This window comes from Hylobates moloch, unplaced genomic scaffold (genome assembly GCF_009828535.3).
Source record: "Hylobates moloch isolate HMO894 unplaced genomic scaffold, HMol_V3 SCAFFOLD_14, whole genome shotgun sequence".
NCBI classification, from domain to species: Eukaryota; Metazoa; Chordata; class Mammalia; order Primates; family Hylobatidae; genus Hylobates; species Hylobates moloch.
In genome coordinates, this window is record NW_026652289.1 from 41,288,385 (window position 1) to 41,314,608 (window position 26,224).

At 43.6% G+C, this 26,224-nt stretch overlaps 1 long non-coding RNA gene across 1 annotated transcript; it reads left to right on the forward strand.

Moving 5' to 3' along the window:
- Nucleotides 1–8,397: 8,397 nt before the first annotated feature.
- LOC116482244 (uncharacterized) lies at nt 8,398–25,662 on the forward strand. Its single transcript, XR_004251810.2, has 3 exons — nt 8,398–8,477; nt 9,391–9,488; nt 23,744–25,662. It is a non-coding gene; the product is annotated as an uncharacterized LOC116482244 (long non-coding RNA).
- The last annotated feature ends 562 nt before the right edge of the window (nt 25,663–26,224 follow it).

Consider the following 26,224-nt stretch of genomic DNA (forward strand, 5'->3'; position numbering starts at 1 on the left):
CCATGGCCTTGACAAGTACCTACTCCTTTAGGCTGAAGCATGTGGTCTGCTCTCCCTACATCAGTGTTCTCTCCACTTGGGAAGCTTCTCTTTGGCTTTTTTACTGACTTGGTTCTTGGGCGGATGCTTCACCCCATTGAATAAATTCCTTATCACTCTTCCTTTCTCTTGCTTGTCCTCTTTTATTATTGTTTTTCTTCCAAAGACCTTTGCTCATTCAGCAAATTATTTTCTTTCTTCTTTTGGATCCCTCAATCCTTAGATGCTGCCTTCTTCTTCTATGAGCTCTAACCAGTTCCTTCTTGCCTTCACCCCCAGCAGCCCGCACAGCAAACCCCTTGCTGGAAGGAAGATCATCCCCTGACCCTGGCCAGACCATGAGAACTGCCTCAGTGGTGGACTCTTATTTTTTCAGACTTGCGCCTATTTTACCTGTTTACCAAACTAAGGATTAGACTGATGTTATTTAAGCTTTCAGGTAAAAATGAAGGCAAATCATAGCACCTTCTCCTATTCACCCCAGAATAAGCTTGTAATTAGGCTCCTCTCTTCAAATGGCAGGAGCACTGGTATTTCACCAAGGAGGAGGCCTTACCCTTCATAAGTATGTTTGAATTGACTATGTAGGTTCCTGTTAAACTCCTGTGGATGGATGGATGGGTGGATGTCAAAATCTTTTCCCATCTTCACTTTCTTGACCTGTCCATCATCTGCAAGAGATTGTCAACCTTGCTCTCTCCTCTCATTCTCCCTCCAGGCTGTTCTTAATGTTGGTCCATTTCTAGTGTCTTCTATTTCAGCATTTCTTTAAGTTTTCCTGTTATATAAGTTAGGCACCAGCCAGGTGCAGTGGCTCACGCCTGTAATCCCAGCACTTTGGGAGGCTGAGGCAGGTGAATCATGAGGTCAAGAGATTGAGACCATCATGGCCAACATGGTGAAACCCCGTCTCTACTAAAAATACAAAAATTAGCTGGGTGTCTAATTACAGGCAGGTGCCTGTGTAATTTACTCCAGCCTGGCAACAGAGCAAGACTCCACCTCAAAGAAAAAAAAAGATGGGCACCTCCACCCCTTCCCTACTTTTCTTTGCCAGAAGTAGGACCCAAATCTAGAACCAAAATGTTAAGATTAAGTAGGTAAAAGGAGAGGCATGGAATGCTGAATCCTGGCCACCACATTATCTTATCTGGAAAAACTAGGTCTTTGGGGCACATCAAGCAGATAAATGACAATGGATTTCTCTTCACGAACAAGTAAGGTTCCTCTCTCTGACCTCTCCTTGGTCCAGAGATTCCACGTCCTTGAGTGGAAATCAACAATCCTTTCCTCAGGTCAGATTTTCCAGATATGAAGACCAAGAGGGCCTGGTCATTTGTAATAGCCTCTTTCCAGTTGATCACAGACATTGGAGCTTTGAGGGTCTGAAGATCCATGATGAACAGGAGGAGTGTCCACCCATGAGGCATCTGCCAGGTGGGCTTCCTGCCAATGAATGACCTTCCTTATCACTTTTTGGGACTATAAATACAAACAGCCTGCACAGGGTGCATCAACTGGGAAAGCCAGAACGACCCAGGACCACCTTACATCTGTCATAGTGATTTCATGTCCAGCCACTACAGGGACATTATTCTCTGGCACTGCTGCCTCTGCTGCCGGCATCTCTTATCCTTGGGGTAGAGCGCAGGGACAGATTTTCCATCAGTGAAGGGGCATGGAGGCTAATAGCACAGATCCTTTTTCCTTGGAAAGTCTTAAGGAGTTGCATATGAGGATGTGGGGAGGGAACCTGAAAACACACGGATGCAATGAAATCAGATCCTACTGTCTGGAGACCACCAGGCTCATGGCAGCAGCTGAGAAGCTTACCTTCTGGGCCAGAATTTTGGGCTAATGTAAACTGAACTAGAAGGATAAGACAGGCCCTGCTCCATGACCTCTGGGATACCGTGATTCAGATATTAGAGCCAAAATGAAAAGGCTGAGGATGGAAAAAGGCAGCAGACATTTCCTTTGCAATGTAGGAAAGCCTAGATGGTGGAGAACCCAGGGCCTGTGGTCTCAGACCCCTCATGGTGCCAGCACATAGTAGGCCATTTAGTATATGTTGCCCAGATGAAACTAAACGGAGCTGCCTGTCTGGTTAGAATAGGGAGGGCGGGGGGAGGGGTCCTTCCAGATTCCAGTTGAATTTTTCTGTGCCTTCAGAGGGTGGCTTGAGGAGAATGCCAAGGGCAGGCTGATATGGGTACCCCCAAACCCAACAGGCAGAGTGTATTAGTTTGTTCTTGCATTGCTATAAGGAACTACCTAAGACTGGGTAATTTATAAAGAAAAGGGGTTTAATTGGCTCATGGAGCTGCAGGTTGTACAGGAAGTGTGGTTGGGGAGGCCTCAGGAAACTTACAATCATTTCAGAAGGCAAAGAGGAAGGAGGCACATTTTACATGGTGGGAGCAGGAGGAAGAGAAAGGGGGAAGGTACTACACACTTTTAAACAACCAGATCTCATGAGAACTCACTATCACCAGGACAGCAAGGGTGAAGTCGGCCCCCTTGATCCAATCACCTCCCACCAGGCCCCTCCCCCAACACTGGGTTTACAATTCAACATGAGATTTGGGAGGCGACACAAATTCAAACCAAATCACAGGGGCTTCCCTTCTTCTTATGTTCTGGCTGTGAGAGGTCATTGAGTCTCTTCACTTCTCTGAAGCTCCAGCTTCTACATCTGCAAAGCAGTTCATGATATTGATTTTGTGGGCTTGCTGTGGGGACTCGGTGAGATGACAGGTGTGCAGTGAGGGGCACACCGCAGCCCTCATCAAAGTGCAGTATGGTCTAGTGCTGAAAGCCCCGGATTTGGAGCCAGACAGCCCTAGGTCCAAATTCCCACTCTTGCACTGCCCTTCCTAGCTGCGTGACCTTAGGGAAGTTACTTGATCTCTCTGAGCCTCAGCTTTCTCATCTGAAACTGGGACAAAATAGTGCCCATTTGTATCAGTTTCCTATTGCTGTTGCAACAAATTACCACAAATGTAGTGGCTGAAAATAAAACAAATTATCTTATGGTTCTAGAGGTCAGAAGTCCTCAGTGGGTCTCACTGGGATAAAATCGAGGTGTTGGCAGGGCTGATTTCCTTTATGAAGACTCCAGGAGAGAAGCTGTTTCCTTGGCTTCTCCATCTTCCCTTGTGTCCTGCCTCATGGCCTCCTCCATCTTCAAGGTCAGCAATGGCTGGTCTGGTTTTTCTCACGTTGTATCACCCTGATATTCTTCTCTCTCTTTCCTTTTTAGTGATCCTTATGATTACATTGGACCCATCCAGATAATCCAGGATAATTTTTCTATTTTAAAGTCAGCTAATTAGCAAACTTAATTCCCTCTGCATCCTTCACCACCGCCTCCCTGCATCCACCATTCCCCCACCCCATGTAATATAACATATCACAGGTTCTGGAGATTAGGATGTGAACATCTCTGGGGGCCATTATTCTGTCTGCCACACCACTTCAGGGTGTTGCTGCAAAGATTAAATAAGGCAGTACACATAACCCCTGCTGATGTAAGGTAAGAGTATAGCAAATTGTGACTGCAATCATCATCATCATCATCATCATCATCATCATCATCATCATCATCATCATCATCATTCTTTTGCCATTTTAGTCCCCATTCTCTCCTTTGCTGCACAGGAGGAAAGCACAGGCCTGGCCCCTCTGTGAGGACCACTGGGTGTGCTGTGGGCAGATGAAGCCTCACAGAGTTTCCAGCATGTCTTGCTGCTGACATTGGGCTCCCTGTCCTCACACGCCAGAGCCCAGGACCGTCTCTGCTTGTAGACACAGAGCACATCCTGTCAGGAGGAGGAGACCAGCTTCATCTGTCTCCCCCAGCCTGCTGCGCTCATTCCACGGATCCTGGCTGGAGAGATGCTCCTGGACGTATCAGAGCAGTTATGAGGACATGTTTCTGAGAGGCTTGCAGCTTCCCCATGTTCTTCCTGAGTACGTGAGACTGTAAGCTCAGCCCGACTCCGTTGAAAGATGGGCTGATAAAATGGCTTCTTAGACAATGTGCCTGTTAGTAATGCAACAGGATGTTATCAGGAGAGGGGAGGGGGTGCTCACCACTCTCCTCCAGCTGAGGGAAAGGGACCTGTGGACTCCAGGACACGGGATGGAATAAGGTGACAGAGCTGTGCTGAGAGAAGATCACTGTGTCCTCCAGAATTTGCGTGGCATAGGGGCAGGGCCAGATGCTTGCCTAAAAGTGTCTAAAGGCTGGAACTAAATGGAACTGCCTGTCTGGTTAGAATAGGGAGGGTGGGAGGAGGGGCCCTTCCAGATTCCAGTTGAATTTCTCCGTGCCTCAAGAGGGTGGTGGGATTGAAGACATTTGGAAATGGGCCCATGCAAGAAGGACCCCAACAAAACGAAGTTGCATGCATTGTGCCACTAGATGTGAGCTCTGGAAGGAGAGGTGAGACAGTTGCCTGAAAGTACTTCCCTGCACAAGGACATCATGCAGAGAGAGATCCCCAAAGCCAGAGGGCAGGGTGCCCAAAACCCCTACAGAGGGCACCAGTGGCAGACTGCAACCATACCACTCATGAGAACTTTTTTTTTTAATTTTTTTTTGAGATGGAGTCTTTCTCTGTTGCCCAGGCTGGAGTGTAGTGGTGCAATCTCGGCTCACTGCAACCTCCGCCTCCCAGGTTCAAGCGATTCTCCTGCCTCAGCCTCCTGAGTAGCTGGAACTACAGGTACGTGCCACCATGCCCAGCTAATTTTTGTATTTTTAGCAGAGAAGGGGTTTCACCAGGATGGTGTCGATCTCCTGACCATGTGATCCGCCCACCTCGGCCTCCCAGAGTGCTGGGATTACAGGCCTGAGCCACTGCGCCCGGCTGAGAACTTCTTTGACCCTTATTTTCCTTCTCTCCCATCCTCTGTCCCATTCCTAGACAAACCAGGTGCAGCAGGAGTGAACAGGGCAGAAGGTGATACAAGGAGAATGAGGAAAGCCACCACATCTTCCTTCTCCAGTGCAGTTTCCAGGAATAGGGAAGGGAGGAGCTTCAGCTCAAATAAGAGACTGAACTTTTTTTTTTTTTTTTTTTAAGATGGAGTTTTGCTCTTGTTGCCCAGGCTGGAGTGCAATGGTGCAATCTCTGCTCACTGCAGCCTCCGCCTCCCAGGTTCAAGAGATTCTCCTGCTTCAGCCTCCCGAGCAGCTGGGATTACAGGAGCCCGCCACCATGCTCAGCTAATTTTTGGTATTTTTAGTAGAGATGGAGTTTCACCATGTTGACCAGGCTGGCCTTGAACTCCTGACCTCAGGTGGTCCACCTGCCTCCGCCTCCCTAAGTGCTGGTATTGCAGGCGTGAGCCACTGATCCTGACCTAGACTGAACATTTTCTACCTGACTTTCCAGATTTTTACTACACACAAAAACTGTTAATATCTAAAAGTAACCAAAGAAAATCAGTATATCTATATATATATCATGGACAGAGAGGAGATCAGTGTTGAGAATTTTAAAAAAAGCAAAGGTGTTCGTGTTTGTAAACCAAGTGACATTTATCTGATGAACTGGCTCAACAATTATCATCCATATCAAGGTGATACTTAAAGAGGCATCTTCACCTCACGAAAGTCTCACCACAGCACTGTGACAAGGACGCTTACTCTACTGCTTCACATTCAACATGACTGAGGCTGAGGCTTAAATGGCACGCCAAGGTCACCCAGCTCCCGAGGAGGGGACATTTGATCTCTGGGCGGTCTGGCACAGAATCTCTGCATGAGCCACAGATCTCAGTGGGGGAAGTCACGTGGCAGGTGACTTCCCTTTTCTGACCTCAATGTCATTTCCCAACATTTAGGGAGGGTGAAAAAGAGGGTGTCAGGGAAGGAGGCTGAGCTTGTGAGAAGAGAGAGACAGGGGAGCAGAAAGTTTTTCTGACCTTTGCTGCATTTTGGTTTGTCTGTCTGCCAAGCCTGGGAGTTGTTAGGTTGCCCAAGGGCATACTGTGGCGGTGTCAGGGAGTTCTGGGGGACGCACGATTAAAGGTGGTGTGGCAGCACCTGCTGTAAGAGAGTCATGGTGCAGAACAGAGGCCAGGGTGCTGCTCTTGGTGCTGGGACCCAGGGGTCTTCATCCCTGCTTCACGCCAGCCAGCCAGGTGACTGTGGGCAAGCCACCCCAGCCCCTGAGCCTCAGTTTCCCCATCCAGAGCCAGAAATCCTATCTGACTGCCTCTAAGTAGTGGCCATCTGCCCTGACTACCTCGAAGAAGTGACCATGTGAGCAAGCCCTTTGTGAGATCTGTGGCCACGACAAACTGGGACGAACAAATGGCAGGGCCCTGATGTGGGTCTTGCCCTGGTTTGGCAACCCTGCATCCAGACATTCTTTTCACTTGGGAGGATTCATGCACTTGGAGTATCTTGGTGAGAGGCAGGAGCCCACCTCGCACCAGGAGAAGCAAAAGATGACACTTCACTTCTTCTCCTGGAATCCACGCCTATCACCGCTGCCCCCACAACACGCACAGTCCTCGTCCGAAGCCTCGGAGGTTCTTCATCTGCACAGGCCTCAGTTTCTTCATCTGCACAGCAAGGACAGTAATAGTGTGTCCGGAGTTGGTTCCTTCCAGCAGGTTCATGGTCTTGCTAACTTCAGGAATGAAGCTGCAGACCTTTGTTGGGAGTGTTACAGCTCTTAGAGGTGGTGCGGACCCAAAGAGTGAGCAGCAGCAAGATTTATTGTGGAGAGCAAAAGAGCTAAGCTTCCACAGCGGCTGGCTGGCGGCAGGAGTAGGGGTGAGGGGTAGGGACACCTTTTATTCCCTTATTTGTCTCCGCCCATGTCCTGCTGATCCGTCCATTTTACAGAGCGCTGATTGGTCCATTTTACAGAGCACCGATTGGTCCATTTTACAGTGTGCTGATTGGTCCATTTTACAAATCTCTAGCTAGCCACAGAGAGCTGATTGGTGTGTTTTTACAGAGTGCTGATTGGCACATTTTACAAACCTCTAGCTAGCCACAGAGCACTGACTGGTGCGTTTTACAATCCTAGCTACAGAGTGCTGATTGGTGCATTTGACAGTCCTCTTGTAAGAGGATCGTAAGACACAAAAGTTCTCCAAGTCCCCACCTGACCCAGAAGTCCAGCTGGCTTCACCTCTCAGTAGCACCTTCCTCACGGGGCTGTGGGGAGAATGAAATGCGAGCCTCTCTCCTGTGCTCCCCACAAATGACTGGAGGTGGCTATGATTAACTTTATTGTTTTGCTCTTGCTAGGATGCTGGCTTTCCGTGCTCGGCTCTGCAGTCTAATCCAGGGCCTTTTCCCATCTCTGAGGCATGGGCACAGAAGGCCTGAGGTTGACTTCCTTGAATGCTTTGGCTTCTCAGTAAAATATGGGTTCTGGTACAAGGAAGCAAGGAGTTCAGGAGAGTTGACACCAGATGTGTAAGCACCCAAGTTTTTGGCAGCCTCACATCTGCTGCTGTCAGTGCTGGGTCGGTCTTGCCCATCGCTCACTGATGCTTTGTGTTGTGGGCACTCTGGCCCCCTACCCTTCCAGCTTTCCTGGGTCAGACCCAGCACACTATCAAGGTCACCTCGGCACCATGATCTGGGGTCCTGGACAGAAGGGGTCTCTATGTGGTAGACTCTCAGAGCACAAAGAGGCACAAGAGCCCCTTTTTCTGACTTCCTCCTTTACAGATGAGGAGACCAAGTCCACGGAGGGAAAAGAGCCTCAGGATAGTGGAAGTGGGATGCAGCCCAGTCTTTGGACTGCAGGGAAAATCCCTTGGGCCCACACCCTCGGCCAGTGTGTCCTGGAGGCTTGCATTCACACACGTGTGTGCCTGTGCCATCTCATTCTTCCCCTTTCCTCCTCCTTGACGTTTGTCATGAGCACATACAAGATGCAGGGATTCCCACCCTCTTCCGCCTTTACAAGCTGTGTATTCTGAGGCTGCACATACCTCTGTTCCTTGCCCGACCCTGGCCCCCCACCCCTCTGCCATCCCTCTGATTTATCTCTCACGAGACTCCTGGGATGAGCTGCAGCACTGAAGGCAGATGTATGCCCAGAACATCTTCAGCTGGCTGCTCGCTCAGGCTGTGATCACTTATAATCACCGGGGGCCTCATCAGTAGATTTCTTTCCCGAGCTTGCAATCCAGGGTCAGGTGCTTCCGAGAGGTAGCGGAAACAGACAAATCCACAATGGAAACAACCAAGTCCAACCAAAGGAAGGGGAAAGGGCTAGTGGGAGAGCAAGGAGAGGAAAAAGGATTTCATTGAGTGACTCTTCACCCCCAATCTCTCACTGAATTCTCGCAGCTGCTCTACACGTTATTTTCCTCTTTTACAGGTGGGAAGAAATGGCTTCAGAGAGGCTGTGAAGGCCACAGGGCAAGCAGAGGCTGGAACCAGGAGTACAAACCAGGTCTGTCTGCCTCCAAAGTTCATGAGAACCTCTTGGTCACAGTTCAGTCAAGTTTCTGGAGAAGAATTTAACATGTTTGGGAAAAATCCATTGTAAGAAGGAAGAGTTTCTCACTTTGTCCTTGATTCTTCTTCCTCAGAAACTCTTTTTCTTTATAAACTAATGTCTATTTTTCATTTCCTCTTTTTCTCCTTCGTCGCCTCTCTCCTTGCTTTCTCTTTTCACTTCTGTGGCTAAGGTTATCAAATGTACTGAGTTGAGTCCCCTGTGGAATCCAAGGGCCCACTCAGTCTTCTCTCTGGGTAGAGAGGCTGGTGCAAGCAGTGGGCAGGAGGCAGAGGCTGCCTGGTTGGTGTGAGCAGGAGGGGGACAGGCTGGCCTGGGAGGTGCCCCAGCTGCTCCTGGTCGCCTTGGCCTCTGGCACTCCCTAGACTGGGGACCGATGGCCACATGGAAGAACCAACAGGGTAATGGATGGAGGATTGCCCACCAGGCAGCATGCCAGACATCAGGACACCCTATGCTGCTCTCCGACTGAAGTTACCCTGGTCCCCATGGTGAGCAGTCAGGATGGGAAGTCTGTAACTGACTTGGCACCTGAAATTTAACCAATGGTTATCAACTTAATAATTAGGTCTCTAACTCGTCTATTCAACAAGTACTTATTGAGGGCCTACTATACTCGAGACTCCTTTTAAGAGTCTAAATGAACCCTAAAATGATTAAATGTACGTGACAGATAAGTCATAGGTTCAAGAAACTTAACTTCTAGCAGAAGGAAGAGACAATGAACAAGCCTCATTTTGGAGGAGAAAGGGGGTAGAAAAAAAGGTGCCTGTGTTCAGATCTAAGACTTTTATTTCATTTCTCCCTGCCTCTTTAACCTGTTTCCTACCTTTGTGTTAATTTGTAGCAATTACAGATTGCAGCCAACATCAAAGACACCTGATGTGGATGATCAATGATTCAGGATTTAAGTAAAGCAAACAGCTTCTCTTTTGTATTTCAAAGGTGAGTGATGCTACTGTTCTCTTTGGGCAAACACTCAGGCAGCTCTGTGTCTTCAAGGAACATCCATATAACACCATTCCCCAGGTAGATGGGATGACCTGTGGATAATTTTTAGGGAGTAACTTCTAGGTCAAGTCATCTAATGGCAGGGGTTTCTTTTCTTTTTTTAAATTGAGAACTATCTACCATTCAAAGAGCACCGTCATGTGCATAGGACATCCAGAGAGCCTCAAAGCCCATGGGTATCTTGGCATCCTCACTCAGAGAGCTCATATTCTTCCAATTGTGGGGGTCCCAGGGATACACCTGCCGGCGATACACCTGTTGCTGTCAATCATCACCTGTACTGGATAAAACGGTGGCTTTAGGGCCAGAACTTATTTTAAAATCTACTTCTGTTATTTCCTGTGCAATCTTAGCTAAATTACTTAATCTTCATGAGTTTCAGTGACTCTTTGGGAAGCAGAATAGTTAAATAGAAAACACAGAGTCTTTGAAGTTTGAATTCTTGCTCTGCCACTTACTTGTTGTGTAACCTTAGGCAAATAGCTTACTTTTGGGATCTTGGTTTTTACATCTAAAAAATGAAATAAAAAATAAAAAATAAAAATAAGCATAAAAATAAATACCAGCTTCACAGGACTGTCTTAAAGATTAAATAAAAAATCATACATTTCAGTCACAGAGTCTGTATACATTACATGGTCAAAAACATAATTTTTTTTTTTAGTTTTATTATTATAAGTTTTAGGGTACATGTGTACAACGTGCAGGTTCGTTACATATGTATACATGTGCCATGTTGGTGTGCTGCACCCATTAACTCGTCATTTAGCATTAGGTATATCTCCTAATGCTATCCCTCCCCCTCCCCCCACCCCATAACAGTCCGCGGTGTGTGATGTTCCCCTTCCTGTGTACATGTGTTCTCATTGTTCAATTCCCACCTGTGAGTGAGAACATGCGGTGTTTGGTTTTTTGTCCTTGAGATAGTTTGCTGAGAATGATGGTTTCCAGTTTCATCCATGTCCCTACAAAGGACATGAACTCATCATTTTTTATGGCTGCATAGTATTCCATGGTATATATGTGCCACATTTTGTTAATCCAGTCTATCATTGTTGAACATTTGGGTTGGTTCCAAGTCTTTGCTATTGTGAATAGTGCCGCTATAAACATACGTGTGCATGTGTCATTACAGCAGCATGATTTATAATCCTTTGGGTATATACCCAGTAATGGGATGGCTGGGTCAAATGGTATTTCTAGTTCGAGATCCCTGAGGAATCGCCACACTGACTTCCACAATGGTTGAACTAGTTTACAGTCCCACCAACAGTGTAAAAGTGTTCCTATTTCTCCACATCCTCTCCAGCACCTGTTGTTTCCTGACTTTTTAATGATCGTCATTCTAACTGGTGTGAGATGGTATCTCACTGTGGTTTTGATTTGCATTTCTCTGATGGCCAGTGACGATGAGCATTTTTTCATGTGTTTTTTGGCTGCATAAATGTCTTCTTTTGAGAAGTGTCTGTTCATATCCTTCACCCACTTTTTGATGGGGTTGTTTGTTTTTTTCTTGTAAATTTGTTTGAGTTCATTGTAGATTCTGGATATTAGCCCTTTGTCAGATGAGTAGGTTGCAAAAATTTTCTCCCATTCTGTAGGTTGCCTGCTCATTCTGATGGTAGTTTCTTTTGCTGTGCAGAAGCTCTTTAGTTTGATTAGATCCCATTTGTCAATTTTGGCTTTTGTTGCCATTGCTTTTGGTGTTTTAGACATGAAGTCCTTGCCCATACCTATGTCCTGAATGGTATTGCCTAGGTTTTCTTGTAGGGTTTTTATGGTTTTAGGTCTAACATTTAAGTCTTTAATCCATCTTGAATTAATTTTGTATAAGGTGTAAGGAAGGGATCCAGTTTCAGCTTTCTACATATGGCTAGCCAGTTTTCCCAGCACCATTTATTAAATAGGGAATCCTTTCCCCGTTGCTTGTTTTTGTCAGGTATGTCAAAGATCAGATAGTTGTAGATATGCGGCATTATTTCTGAGGGCTCTGTTCTGTTCCATTGGTCTATATCTCTGTTTTGGTACCAGTACCATGCTGTTTTGGTTACTGTAGCCTTGTAGTATAGTTTGAAGTCAGGTAGTGTGATGCCTCCAGCTTTGTTCTTTTGGCTTAGGATTGACTTGGTGATGCGGGCTCTTTTTTGGTTCCATATGAACTTTAAAGTAGTTTTTTCCAATTCTGTGAAGAAAGTCATTGGTAACTTGATGGGGATGGCATTGAATCTATAAATTACCTTGGGCAGTATGGCCATTTTCACAATATTGATTCTTCCTACCCATGAGCATGGAATGTTATTCCATTTGTTTGTATCCTCTTTTATTTCATTGAGCAGTGATTTGTAGTTCTCCTTGAAGAGGTCCTTCACATCCCTTGTAAGTTGGATTCCTAGGTATTTTATTCTCTTTGAAGCAATTGTGAATGGAAGTTCACTCATGATTTGGCTCTCTGTTTGTCTGTTATTGGTGTACAAGAATGCTTGTGATTTTTGCACATTGATTTTGTGTCCTGAGACTTTGCCGAAGTTGCTTATCAGCTTGAGGAGATTTTGGGCTGAGACAATGGGGTTTTCTAGATATACAATCATGTCGTCTGCAAACAGGGACAATTTGACTTCCTCTTTTCCTAATTGAATACCCTTTATTTCCTTCTCCTGCCTAATTGCCCTGGCCAGAACTTCCAACACTATGTTGAATAGGAGTGGTGAGAGAGCGCATCCCTGTCTTGTGCTCGTTTTCAAAGGGAATGCTTCCAGTTTTTGCCCATTCAGTATGATATTGGCTGTGGGTTTGTCATAGGTAGCTCTTATTATTTTGAGATACGTCCCATCAATACCTAATTTATTGAGAGTTTTTAGCATGAAGTGTTGTTGAATTTTGTCAAAGGCCTTTTCTGCATCTATTGAGACAATCATGTGGTTTTTTCTTTGGTTCTGTTTATATGCTGGATTACATTTATTGATTTGCGTATGTTGAGCCAGCCTTGCATCCCAGGAATGAAACCCACTTGATCACGGTGGATAAGCTTTTTGATGTGCTGCTGGATTCGGTTTGCCAGTATTTTATTGAGGATTTTTGCATTGATGTTCATCAAGGATATTGGTCTAAAATTCTCTTTTTTGGTTGTGTCTCTGCCTGGCTTTGGTATCAAGATGATGCTGGCCTCAAAAAATGAGTTAGGGAGGATTCCCTCTTTTTCTATTGATTGGAATAGTTTCAGAAGGAATGGTACCAGCTCCTCTTTGTACCTCTGGTAGAATTCGGCTGTGAATCCATCTGGTCCTGGACTTTTTTGGTTGGTAAGCTATTGATTATTGCCTCAATTTCAGAGCCTGTTATTGGTCTATTCAGAGATTCAACTTCTTCCTGGTTTAGTCTTGGGAGGATGTATGTGTCGAGGAATTTATCCATTTCTTCTAGATTTTCTAGTTTATTTGTGTAGAGGTGTTTATAGTATTCTCTGGTGGTAGTTTGTATTTCTGTGGGATTGGTGGTGATATCCCCTTTATCATTTTTTATTGCGTCTATTTGATTCTTCTCTCTTTTCTTCTTTATTAGTCTTGCTAGCAGTCTATCAATTTTGTTGATCTTTTCAAAAAACCAGCTCCTGGATTCATTGATTTTTTGAAGGGTCTTTTTGTGTTTCTAGTTCCTTCAGTTCTGCTCTGATCTTAGTTATTTCTTGCCTTCTGCTAGCTTTTGAATGTGTTTGCTCTTGCTTTTCTAGCTCTTTTAATTGTGATGTTAGGGTGTCAATTTTAAATCTTTCTTGCTTTCTCTTGTGAGCATTTAGGGCTATAAATTTCCCTCTATACACTGCTTTGAATGTGTCCCAGAGATTCTGGTGTGTTGTGTCTTTGTTCTCATTGGTTTCACAGAACATCTTTATTTCTGCCTTCATATCGTTATGTACCCAGTAGTCATTCAGGAGCAGGTTGTTCAGTTTCCATGTAGTTGAGCGGTTTTGAGTGAGTTTCTTAATCCTGAGTTCTAGTTTGATTGCACTGTGGTCTGAGAGACAGTTTGTTATAATTTCTGTTCTTTTACATTTGCTGAGGAGAGCTTTACTTCCAACTATGTGGTCAATTTTGGGGTAGGTGTGGTGTAGTGCTGAAAAGAATGTATATTCTGTTGATTTGGGGTGGAGAGTTCTGTAGATGTCTATTAGGTCTGCTTGGTGCAGAGTTGAGTTCAATTCCTGGGTATCCTTGTTAACTTTCTGTCTCATTGATCTGTCTAATGTTGACAGTGGGGTGTTAAAGTCTCCCATTATTATTGTGTGGGAGTCTAAGTCTCTTTGTAGGTCACTGAGGACTTGCTTTATGAGTCTGGGTGCTCCTGTATTGGGTGCATATATATTTAGGATAGTTAGCTCTTCTTGTTGAATTGATCCCTTTACCATTATGTAGTGGCCTTCTTTGTCTCTTTTGATCTTTGTTGGTTTAAAGTCTGTTTTATCAGAGACTAGGATTGCAACCCCTACCTTTTTTTGTTTTCCATTTGCTTGGTAGATCTTCCTCCATCCCTTTATTTTGAGCCTATGTGTGTCTCTGCATGTGAGATGGGTTTCCTGAATACAGCACACTGATGGGTCTTGACTCTTCATCCAATTTGCCAGTCTGTGTCTTTTAATTGGAGCATTTAGCCCATTTACATTTAAAGTTAATATTGTTATGTGTGAATTTGATCCAGTCATTATGATGTTACCTGGTTATTTTGCTCGATAGTTGATGCAGTTTCTTCTTAGCCTCGATGGTCTTTACAATTTGGCATGTTTTTGCAGTGGCTAGTACTGGTTGTTCCTTTCCATGTTTAGTGCTTCCTTCAGGAGCTCTTTTAGGGCAGGCCTGGTGGTGAGAAAATCTCTCAGCATTTGCTTCTCTGTAAAGGATTTTATTTCTCCTTCACTTATGAAGCTTAGTTTGGCTGGATATGAGATCCTGGGTTGAAAATTCTTTTCTTTTCTTTTTTTTTTTTTGAGACGGAGTCTCGCTCTGTCACCCAGGCTGGAGTGCAGTGGCGCGATCTCGGCTCACTGCAAGCTCCACCTCCCAGGTTCACACCATTCTCCTGCCTCAGCCTCTCTGAGTAGCTGGGACTACAGGCGCCCGCCACCATGCCCAGCTAATTTTTTGTATTTTTAGTAGAGACGGGGTTTCACCGTGGTCTCGATCTCCTGACCTCGTGATCCACCCGCCGCGGCCTCCCAAAGTGCTGGGATTACAAGCGTGAGCCACCGCACCCGGCCGAAAATTCTTTTCTTTAAGAATGTTGAATATTGGTCCCCACTCTCTTCTGGCTTGTAGAGTTTCTGCCGAGAGATCAGCTGTTAATCTGATGGGCTTCCCTTTGTGGGTAACCCGACCTTTCTCTCTGGCTGCCCTTAACGTTTTTTCCTTCATTTCAACTTTGGTGAATCTGACAATTATGTGTCTTGGAGTTGCTCTTCTCGAGGAGTATCTTTGTGGTGTTCTCTGTATTTCCTGAATTTGAATGTTGGCCTTCCTTGCTAGATTGGGGAAGTTCTCCTGTATAATATCCTGCAGAGTGTTTTCCAACTTGGTTCCATCCTCCGTCACTTTCAAGCACACCAATCAGACGTAGATTTGGTCTTTTCACATAGTCCCATATTTCTTGGAGGCTTTGTTCATTTCTTTTTATTCTTTTTTCTCTAAGCTTCTCTTCTCGCTTCATTTCATTCATTTTATCTTCCATCACTGATACCCTTTCTTCCAGTTGATCGCATTGGCTTCTGAGGCTTCTGCATTCGTCACATAGCTCTTGTGCCTTGGTTTTCAGCTCCATCAGGTCCTTTAAGGACTTCTCTGCATTGGTTATTCTAGTTATCCATTCATCTAATTTTTTTTCAAAGCTTTTAACTTCTTTGACATTGGTTCAAATTTCCTCCTGTAGCTCGGAGTAGTTTGATTGTCTGAAGCCTTCTTCTCTCAACTCGTCAAAGTCATTCTCCATCCAGCTTTGTTCCGTTGCTGGTGAGGAGCTGTGTTCCTTTGGAGGAGGAGAGGTGCTCTGATTTTTAGAGTTTCCAGTTTTTCTGCTCTGTTTTTTTCCCATCTTTGTGGTTTTATCTACCTTTGGTCTTTGATGATGGTGATGTACAGATGGGTTTTTGGTGTGGATGTCCTTTCTGTTTGTTAGTTTTCCTTCTAACAGACAGGACCCTCAGCTGCAGGTCTGTTGGAGTTTGCTAGAGGTCCACTCCAGACCCTGTTTGCCTGGTTATCAGCAGCGGTGGCTGCAGAACAGTGGATATTGGTGAACCGCAGATGCTGCTGCCCGATCGTTCCTCTGGAAGTTTTGTCTCAGAGGAGTACTTGGCCGTGTGAGGTGTCAGTCCGCCCCTACTGGGGGGTGCCTCCCAGTTAGGCTACTTGGGCATCAGGGAACCACTTGAGGAGGCAGTCTGCCCGTTCTCAGATCTCAAGCTGCATGCTGGGAGAGCCACTATTCTCTTTAAAGCTGTCAGAGAGGGACATTTAAGTCTGCAGAGGTTACTGCTGTCTTTTTGTTTGTCTGTGCCCTGCCCCCAGAGGTGGAGCCTACAGAGGCAGGCAGGCCTCCTTGAGCTGTGGTGGGCTCCACCCAGTTTGAGCTTCCTGGCCACCTTTTTTACCTAATCAAACAACTAACTCGGCAGTGGCGGACACCCCTCCCCTAGCCTTGCTGCTGCCTTGCAGTTTGATCTTGGACTGTTGTGCTAGCAATGAGTGAGACTCCGTGGGCGTAGGACCCTCTGAGCCAGGTGTGGGATATAATCTCCTGGTGTGCCGTTTTTTAAGCCCGTTGGAAAAGCGCAGTATTAGGGTGGGAGTGACCCGATTTTCCAGGTGCCGTCTGTCACCGCTTTCTTTGACTAGGAAAGGGAACTCCCTGACCCCTTGCACTTCCCGGCTGAGGTGATGCCTCGCCCTGCTTCGGCTCGTGCATGGTGCACTGCACCCACTGTCCTGCACCTACTGTCTGGCACTCCCCAGTGAGATGAACCTGGTACCTCAGTTGGAAATGCAGAAATCACCCATCTTCTGCGTTGCTCATGCTGGGAGCTGTAGACCGGAGCTGTTCCTATTCGGCCATCTTGGCTCCTCCTCCTGCAAAAACATAATTTTTAAACCCTTCATTTAGAATGAATTAGGACCTCCTGGGGTAACTGCTTCCCCAGCCCAGAAATGGCACTACCATCTACCCAAGTGCTTGGCCCCAAAACCTAGAAGTCATTCATGATTCTTTGTTTTACATCACCATCACCCCCTTTCTCCAGCATATAATTCAACAGCAAGTTTCTTGACTTGACTCCTAAATGCCTCTTGAATCTGTCTTCACTCTCCATCTTCACTGCTAATCACTGTTTGTAGCCATAATAATCTCTCCCTTAGCAGTTTTAAAACATGGTCCCCAAATTCTTTAACACTTCTGGCATCAAGAGGTGGAGTTGATGTTCCTTCCTCCTTGAACCTGGGTGGGCCCAAGACTACTTTAACTAATTGCATATGGTGGAAGCGAAGCTATGTGACTTCTCTGAATAGATCACAAAAACCTTCTTTTTGCCTCTCTTGGAACACTCACTTTGGATGCCCCCTATTGTAACTAAGCTGCCATGCTATGAGGAAGCCCAAGAGGCAGGCATGTTGGTATTCCAGTTAACAGTTCCAGCTTAACTCCACAAGTACAGTTCCCACCCATTTAAATTATCTCAGCCATTTGAGACTTCCAAGGTGAGGCTTCAGACATCACGAGCATAGATAAACCATGTCCATTGCACTCTTCCTGAATTCTTGACTTATAGATAATGACCATAATAAAATAATTTTTTGTTTTTTTATTTAAAAATTTTTAGTTTTCTCTGTATGCCAGAAAGTTATTGTTTTAATGCTTCTGAATTTGGGGTAGTTTGTTACACAGTGATAGATAACCAGAATGCTCCTCTTGACTACTGGCATGCTCTCCCAACTTATTTCCCTCCTTCCACTAATATCTATTCTGCATGCAGCAGCCACAGGAATCTCTTGGAAATGTGAATCAGATAACATCACTCTGTCATATGAAACTCTTTCAAACATCTTACCTTGGTCTACTAGACTCACGTGTTCTGGTCCCTCTTCTCAGGTGCATGCTAGAAGTGAAACACTCATCTCTAGGGAAATCAGAGGCTGGCCAGGGGCAAATGATGTGGGACACAAAAATCACCTATTACAGCTCAGTTTCAGCTTCCCCATTTCAAGGGCCAAGGAAGCATCGCCTGTACTTGTGTGGGTTTTAGAATCCTGGTTAATAGACCCTAAACCCTCTGCAGATGGTCATGACCTTCCTGTACCTTTTTGGCTCTGTCTTATCTCTTGATTTCTGGCACTATGACATTTCCCTTTCTTTCTTTCAAGTGCAGCCATATTTTAAAAACAATATCAAGTGTTTCTATGTGTTTATAACTGAAGGGAAGAGCTGCATCAACTTAACAGAACATGTTGCAAGAAGTCTGAAAACTCTATCTGTACATAATATGATCATCTACTTAAGAGAATCAGCTAAAAAGCAGTTGGAAGTTAGAGTGTTTGGCAAGTTGATCAGAGAGCAGAGCTGAGTACACTCATCTAAATTCATACTGTCCTGTAACTCCACTAAAACCACCAGTAAAGGGTTTCTTTTTTTGCTACAAATCCACAAGTTTGGGTAAAATGAGAGTGGAGACAACGGTATCATTTTGGAAGCTAGAAAGGAGATGGACAAGTGATAACATATGTAGCTGACCTGAGAAAGAAGACTCTGAAGGCAGCAGTGAAAAAATCCACCAACCAACCAAATTTACACTGCAGAATCCTCAAAGGCTCAGGGATTACTGGCATCAGAAACTTTCAGAACTGGAGATAGAGGTGGGAATAAAGAGGATTGGTGGAAAGCAGTTTCAGAAACAGGAATGGGGAATTATTGCCTAATGAGTACAGAGTTTGTGTTTGGGGTGATGAAAAATTCTAGAAGTAAATAATAGTGATGGTTGCACAACACTGTGAGTGTAATTCACACTACGATTAAAGTAGCAAATTTTATGTCATATATGTTTTACCACAATAAAAAAGAAGCAATTAGACCTCTACATTTTCTCCCTCATTCCTTGCTGATGGGTTAGGAAGCCCTAACATCCTGGCCAAAATACAAGGGGTTTATTTTCCAGAAAGGTAAAAGAAAGTGTCCATAGATAGAGGACACCAGGCTCAGTCAATGTTATGGGTACTATACTGAAAATAGGGAGACAAAATGACTGAATGCAAACTTGATGCTTAGATTCCCAGGCTTTCTCCTTTACTCCGTGCCCTCTTTGAATCCCAGAACAAAGCCCTTTAACTTCCTAGCAGGAGATTAGAATAATTGTTTCTGGGGAATCTGAGTAGCTCAGTAAGAAAGACTGAAGAGACTTACATTGAGGTTCCCTACAAATGGCCCAGCTGTATCACTTAACAGTGTAGTTCAAAATCAACAGGTGCCACAATGAGCTCAGGACTTTCAATCAATGCTTTAGGTCCCCACTATTAAATATAATTATCAGAGATTTGAGAATGTGAGAATGACTCTAATGTGAACGACTGAATACCAAACAAGCTAGTAGGCAGACAGAAAAAGGCAACACGTAGGAAACAAGAATAGGACAGGAAAAAGGAAACAGGTAGGATAGCATCTGTGAAACAAGAACATGATGCTATCCAAAAAGAATGGATATTTAGAGAACAAAATAAACTTTTACAAATTAAAATCATGGTAGTGGAAATGAAAAACTCAATAGAGGGGTTAGAAGATAAAGCTAGGCAAATTTCTCAGATTGCATACCAGGAAGACAAGAAAAACGCAAAGTAGAAGAGGAAAAAAATGTAGAGTTTCAATCTAAAATGCTCAACCGCTGAATAATAAGAGTGTCAGAAGGATAAAACAAAGACAGTGAACAAGAGAAAATCATCAATGAAGTAATTAAAAAAAGTTTATAACTTAAGAACATGAAAACCCAACACTAACATTTATTTATATTGTGAAATTTTAGAATGCTGTTGTAGTAGTATGAGTTTTATACTGCTGTGTAACAACTTACCGTAAACTTAAGTAGTTCAAATGGACATACATTTAGCATAGCATGGTTTCTATGGGTCAGGGGTTTAGACACAGTGTAGCTGAGTTCTCTACTCAGCGTCTTATGAGGCTGCAATGCAGGCCGTGTTCCTATCTGGAGCTTGGGGTTCTCTTCCAATCTCATGTGGTAATGTTGGCAAAACTCAGTTCCTTGTGGTTGTAGGACTGAGGTCCCTGCCTCCTTGCTGGCTGTCAGCTGGGAGCTACTCTCATCTTTCAGAGGTACCCTTGCCATATTGTGCTTTCATAGACCATCTCACAACATGGTTACTTAGTTTTAGTTTTTCAAAGTCTGCAGAAAAATCTCTCATTCTAGTCTAAGATGGAGTTTTATATAACATAAAATAATCACATGAGTGACTATCCCATCACCTTTGTTATAGAATGTAACCTAACCAAGGGAATGACTTTCCCATCACCTTTGGTATATTCTATTTGCTAGAAGTAAGTCTCAGTTTCTGTCCTCAGATTATACATGAGTGTAGCCCATTGAGGGTCATCTTAGAATTCTTCCTACTATAACTGGGACAAATGAAGCTCTTGTAAACTTTCAGAGGGAAATAAATAGGTTAATATAAATGATCAGGCAGTTGAATGGTTCAGATTTCTCAACAGCAATGTTGGAAGCTAGAAGACAATGGAGTGGTGCTATCAAAATTCCAAAAAGAAAGGATTTCCTACCTACCATTCTATATCCAGCCAAACTATCTATTGAGCATGTTAACAGAATATGAATATTGTTGAAAAAAAGGGTCTCAAATTTTTACTTTCTACACATTCTTTCTCAAGAAGCTACTGGAGACTATGTTCCATAAATCAAAGTAGTAGCTAATAAAAGGAAGACATCTGATTCAAGAAACAGGAAATAAAGAGAATCTTCAGCACAGCAGGGAAGGCACATCCTCCAAAGATCAACCTGAACAGATTAGAGCAGGTTAGAAGCCCTGGGGATCAAGATGAAATTGACAGACAGTTGAGATGAGTGAATGGGATGAGAAAAGATTTAGACAACTGGCAGAAGGATTTGTTTAAACTGATGGTAAGAACATAAAAATTAATCAAAGAGAATGAAAAACTATTATTAACTTCAGATACAACAAAATTATTCAGGAAAAAAATAAAACCATAGTTTACTGCATAGCTGAGCGCTGAATAACTGTCAGTTTATTACAATGTAAATACTGAACATTAATCTAACCAAATTGATGACATAATTATACAGTTTTGAAAGGATGTTATTACAGGTTGAATTGTGTTCCCATAAAATATGTTGAAGTCCTAACCCTCAATACTTGTGAATGTGACTTCATTTGAAAGTAGGTTCTTTGCAGATGATCCTGTTAAGTTGCAGCCTTTGGAGTAAGCTCCAGTTCAATATGACTGATGTCATTATAAAAAGGAGAAATCTGAATATATAGAAACAGAGACACAGTGAAAACATTGTTGTGAAGATTGGAGTTATGCTGCCATAGGCCGAGAAATGCCAAAGATTCCTAGCAAACCACCAGAAGCTAGGAGAGAGGCATAGGACAGATTCTTCCTCATGGTTTCAGAAGGAACCAACCTTGCTGACACCCTGACTTCAGAGTTCTAGTCCCCAGGACTGTGAGACAATACAGTTCTGTTGTTTGTCACCTAGTTTGTGGCACTTTGTTATGGCATCCCTACAAACCTAATACAGGTAGGAAGTACGTGTGTGTTGGTGGGAGGCAGGGAAAGGGAGATGAAAGAGTCAACACTTCATCTTCCTGAGTAGGAAGTTACACATATTTCCTATACACAAAATATCAAGAAACAGTAGTATACGCATGGCATTTAGAGCTACTGAGGTGAATACTTGCTGTGGATTGGGTATGGTTTATTTGTCCCCACCAAAGCATAATGGAAAATGGTGAGAGATGAAGCTCAATAGTGAGGCTGAAATCAGGTCATTAAAAAACCATGCACTCAATGGGAGTTGGCTCTGTTTTATAGGAATGGGAGCCTTTGAAGGTTTTCAAGTGGCAGAGTGAGACAGAAGGTGATGTTTCTCTCATGGTATAAACAGATGGGTGATTTCTCAATACAAGATGTCCATTTCAATACAAGATGGACAGACAGGCTGTGTTACTGGCTTGAATTCTTCAGGCAGACCCTCTAAAGACCCTATCTTAATCAACTTGGATTGCTACAACAAATTAGCATAGAATGGGTGGCTTAAACAACAGAAATTTACTTCTCACAGTTCTGGAGGCTGGGAAGTCCAAGATCAAGGCTCAGCAGATCTGGTTCCTGGTAAGGGTTCTCTTACTGGTTTTAAGATTGAGACGGAGCCCCACTACTTCCTGATTGCTTGAAGAGGTGTACCTTTTTTGAGCCTCCATTTCGTTATTTCTAAAATGGGGATAATAATGTCTGTTCTACTTTCCTCACAAGCTTTTGTGAAGATCGGCTGAGATAATGCAACTGAAAGCAATTAATAAACTCTATTATTTTAGCCAAAGTTTCTTGTTAGGTCTGCTCAGCCTGCATCCTCCACCTTAAACTTTTTGGTTCACTGGGGCCAACTCCTTCCCCTTGGCCATGCTCATTGGCTGAAGGATGGTCATATGACCTAAGCTGGCCAATAAGCCTTTTGCTGGTTATATTGAAGGGAAAAAAAGTGCTCTTTCTCCTGGAAGCCATCTTGTCTCCAGGGAATAGGCAGTCTTGAGAATGAAAACGACACAGAGAAAAAAGCAGAGAGATGTTTAAAGACAAATTTCTGATGATGTGGTTTAAGCATCTGCATCAAATAATTCATTTTTTCATTCCACAACTAGTTGTTAAGTTCCTCTTATAGTCCATAACAATTTCTGGATTCTTGGCCTTTGGTGATAAATGAAAGGAAGACCCTACTGTCATGGTGCTTGCATTCCAGTGGGCAGCCCAGGCCATGAACAAACACTAAATAGATACATGATCTAATGCCAGGTGGTAATAGATTCTAAGAAGAAAAGTTACAGCAGAATAGGGGAAGACTGAGGTGAGGTGTTATTTAGATGGAGTGGCTGAATCCACCTCTACCTCTGGATTTTTTAAACTTCATGAGCCAATAAAACCTCATTGAATTGTGGTGCTATCAGTTGCCACCAACAGTCTTGATGAATACAGCTTTACAAATGTAAGGATTGGTAATGATGCTGATGATGATTATAATTATAATAGCAGCACAAAAGCCTCTTGAGAATGAATTGGATCATTCCTCCTGGGAATCCATGTCTAAGATATTTATGCCAGTGAAACAACCCAAGGACAGGAAATTATCAAAAGATTCCCAAAAATATTCTTCATGGAATTAAGTGCATACAAGGGTCATTCCTCTGGATTCATCAATTGTATCAATTCACGTGAAAGCCAGAAATTTTACTTAAAAATACATTTTGAAAGTTGAAGACACTGAGCATCAAGTCAAACAAAGCATTCAGTTGGTCATCTGTGGCCAGCTGGCTCTAGCAATATTAACAGGACTGACACCTATCACTTATGTGGAGTTAGGGGACACTGTAAAAGCATTAGAAATGATGAAGTTAAAGAACATTCACAGCCACTAGTCACAGTCAGTTGACTTTCTGCAGTTCTTATAGGATAGTTAGAGGCTAATAGTTTCAAACCCTGATGTTGCTCCAGGTTATTGATAGCCAGTCACCAAAGTTGAGCATGCAAATGTCCATTCATATCATCATTTCCTCAGAGGTTTTCTACATTTGAGTCCTTTAATTTTAAATTCCTGACACTCAGGAAATTTTCTAATGTTTTGTAACTTTATAACCACTCACCCCCACCCTCCCTCCGCCACCCTCTTTCTTTTCCTCTCTCTTCCTCTCTCTTCTCTAAAATTTTGGTGTGGTGATTAGTATTTCAGGGATGCACCAACCATGGGAGTTTTCTCAGCTTGAACTCTCAAAAGAACATTGAAACATCCTATATAGTTTTGATGCATAGAATGTACACCAAATAAAAAAAAATGCGAAACTGGAGCTTCCATCATTGTCCTCCTGAGCTGCCACACCTACACTGTGAATAATATTTGTCTTACTCAGATCAAGACGTGCACAAGCCAAGATGAACCTACTCAAAAAATAAAACAAGTGCTTCCAGACTTCCTGTACCTGCTGGAATTTTCCCATGTTTCCCTTCCACAAAATGCAACAATTGCTGAGATGCTGCATCGCCTGCTGGGAAAAGGTGTTCGTTATCCCTGAACAAGACAGCATGAGGACCCTTTCCAGAATGTCAAGCAGGTGTTGTCTTCTGTCACTGCTGGTTTGAAGTGTTGCACACCAGGACTGAAATGAGCTTTGCAAAGACAATATTCTGTCAGGAGTGCTATAATCATGGTTTTGGCTCGTTTTTGCACCAATATCTTGATTCCAAGAAACATTATAATCTGACAGATAAATGTATAGCTCAGCATTTCCCTAAAAATACTGGAACACTGAATGTTACATTTAAGAAAGAGTTCTATGGTCAGGCAAGTTTAAGAAACACTAGGTTAAAAAAAAGTTTAGGTGATAATACATATTGGTTAAGCAGAACCTTATAAATGATAATGCACATTGTAAGTATACCAGAGCAAGGTATGACAGGGTTCCTAAATTTATTTTATCACAGATTTTTTTTTAGGTGGGAACATCTATTAACACTCTACAGAGCACAGTGTGGGGCAAATCAAGTTATAGCAGTATTCAGGAGAATTCTTTATCCCCAGACCTTGAGAATTCAATACAAATGAATAAATGAGACTGTTTGAACACACACAATGGAAAGAGATTAAAAGAGATAATACTCTGAATTTATAAGTATAATTAAACCTAACAAAGTACACATTTTTAAAACAAACAAACAACTTCTCTACTTATGAATTTCCAAGTTGCAAACTTTTATAGATAGAAACAACACAAAGCTACAAAACAAGATCACATTAACTCAGCCTCCCACTAAAAGGTGGTGGTAGTTGCAGTGTGATGTTCTTTTAGTCTGGACCATAGAGTCCTTTGTTGTACAGTCATGCACCACTTAACAAAGTTTCATGCAATAACAGGAAACAGGTGTGTCCCATAAGATTATAAGACTGTATTTTTACTGTACCTTCTCTATGTTTAGGTACACAAATGCCTACCATTGTGTTACAGTTGCCTACAGTATTTGGCATAGGAGCATGCTGTACAGGTTTGTAGCCTAGGAGCAACAGGCTATACCATACAGCCTAGGTGTGTAGTAGGCTAGACTATTTAGGTTTGTGTAAGTGCACTCTGTGATGTTCACACAATGACAAAATCACCCAATGACACATTTCTCAGAATGTATCCCCATGGTTAAGTGACACATAACTCTTAGTGGCAATCTTGCTGGGGTTCTATTTAGTTCCAAGGTATTTTGCAAACATGATTAATTTCATTGTATCCAGTGAATACAAAGGCAGTGAACGTTTTGAATTGCTGAAATAAAAGGTGTGCAATTGTTATGGAATTGAAAGAAGAGAATTGTATGGAATTGAAAGATTGAAAGTGCTGAGAAAAATAATGCCTCTTGCTCTATGTGCTGTGAGTTTTCCAAAAGGAGGCGTGGTTCAGAAGGACAAAGTACTTAGCTTGCAATCTGCTATGCATACACTGTCCATGATACTCAGCAAGAGAGGAGGAAAAAGGACAAACACAAAAACTAGAGCAGAGCACTACAAGATCCACATCCAGATGGGCTACCTATCAGCCAGATACTCATTCAGGAGAGATCTGGGACATAGCTCAGTGACCTAAACGGCAGAATATGCTGAAAGTGCTGTTGCTGAACTGTTCATTCATTCGTTCACTCAGCACCTATTTTATTTTATTTTTTTGAGACAGAGTCTCACTCTGTCGCTCAGGTTGGAGTGCAGTGGTGCAATCTCAGCTCACTGCAGTCTCCACCTCCTGGGTTCAAGCAATTCTCCCTGCCTCAACCTCCCAAGTAGCTGGGATTACAGGCACCCACCACCACACCCAGCTAATTTTTGTATTTTTTTTAGTAGAGATGGGGTTTCGCCATGTGGCCAGGCTGGTCTTGAACTCCTGACCTCAGGTAATGCACCTGCCTCAGCCTCCCAAAGTGCTGGGATTACAGGTGTGAGCCACCACGCTCAGCCACCTATTTTATTGAGTGTCTACTATGAGCCAGACATTGTGCTGGCTACGGGGAACACATTAGTGACTAAAACAGATATAGCTAGTCCCTGCCTGTAAGGAACTGATAGTCTGTGGAAGAATGGGGGATGGAGGGAGCAGACAACAAACAAATAGAAATATAGAAGTGTAAACGCTGGTGAGTGCCGTGAAAGAAATGAGACGAGGGCAGTGATAGAAGCAACTGAAGCAGAGGTCGGGTAGGTGATGGGGTCAAGATGGTTCTTGGTTTCAGATCTTTCAAATCTGTACAGGCCAGAGTGGGTGGGGGCATGGCACTTTGCAGCTATCATGGCAGCTGAGGCCCTCCATGGGATGACCGTGGGGGCAGGAGGGAATTACCTGGCTCCACAGATTTCCCCG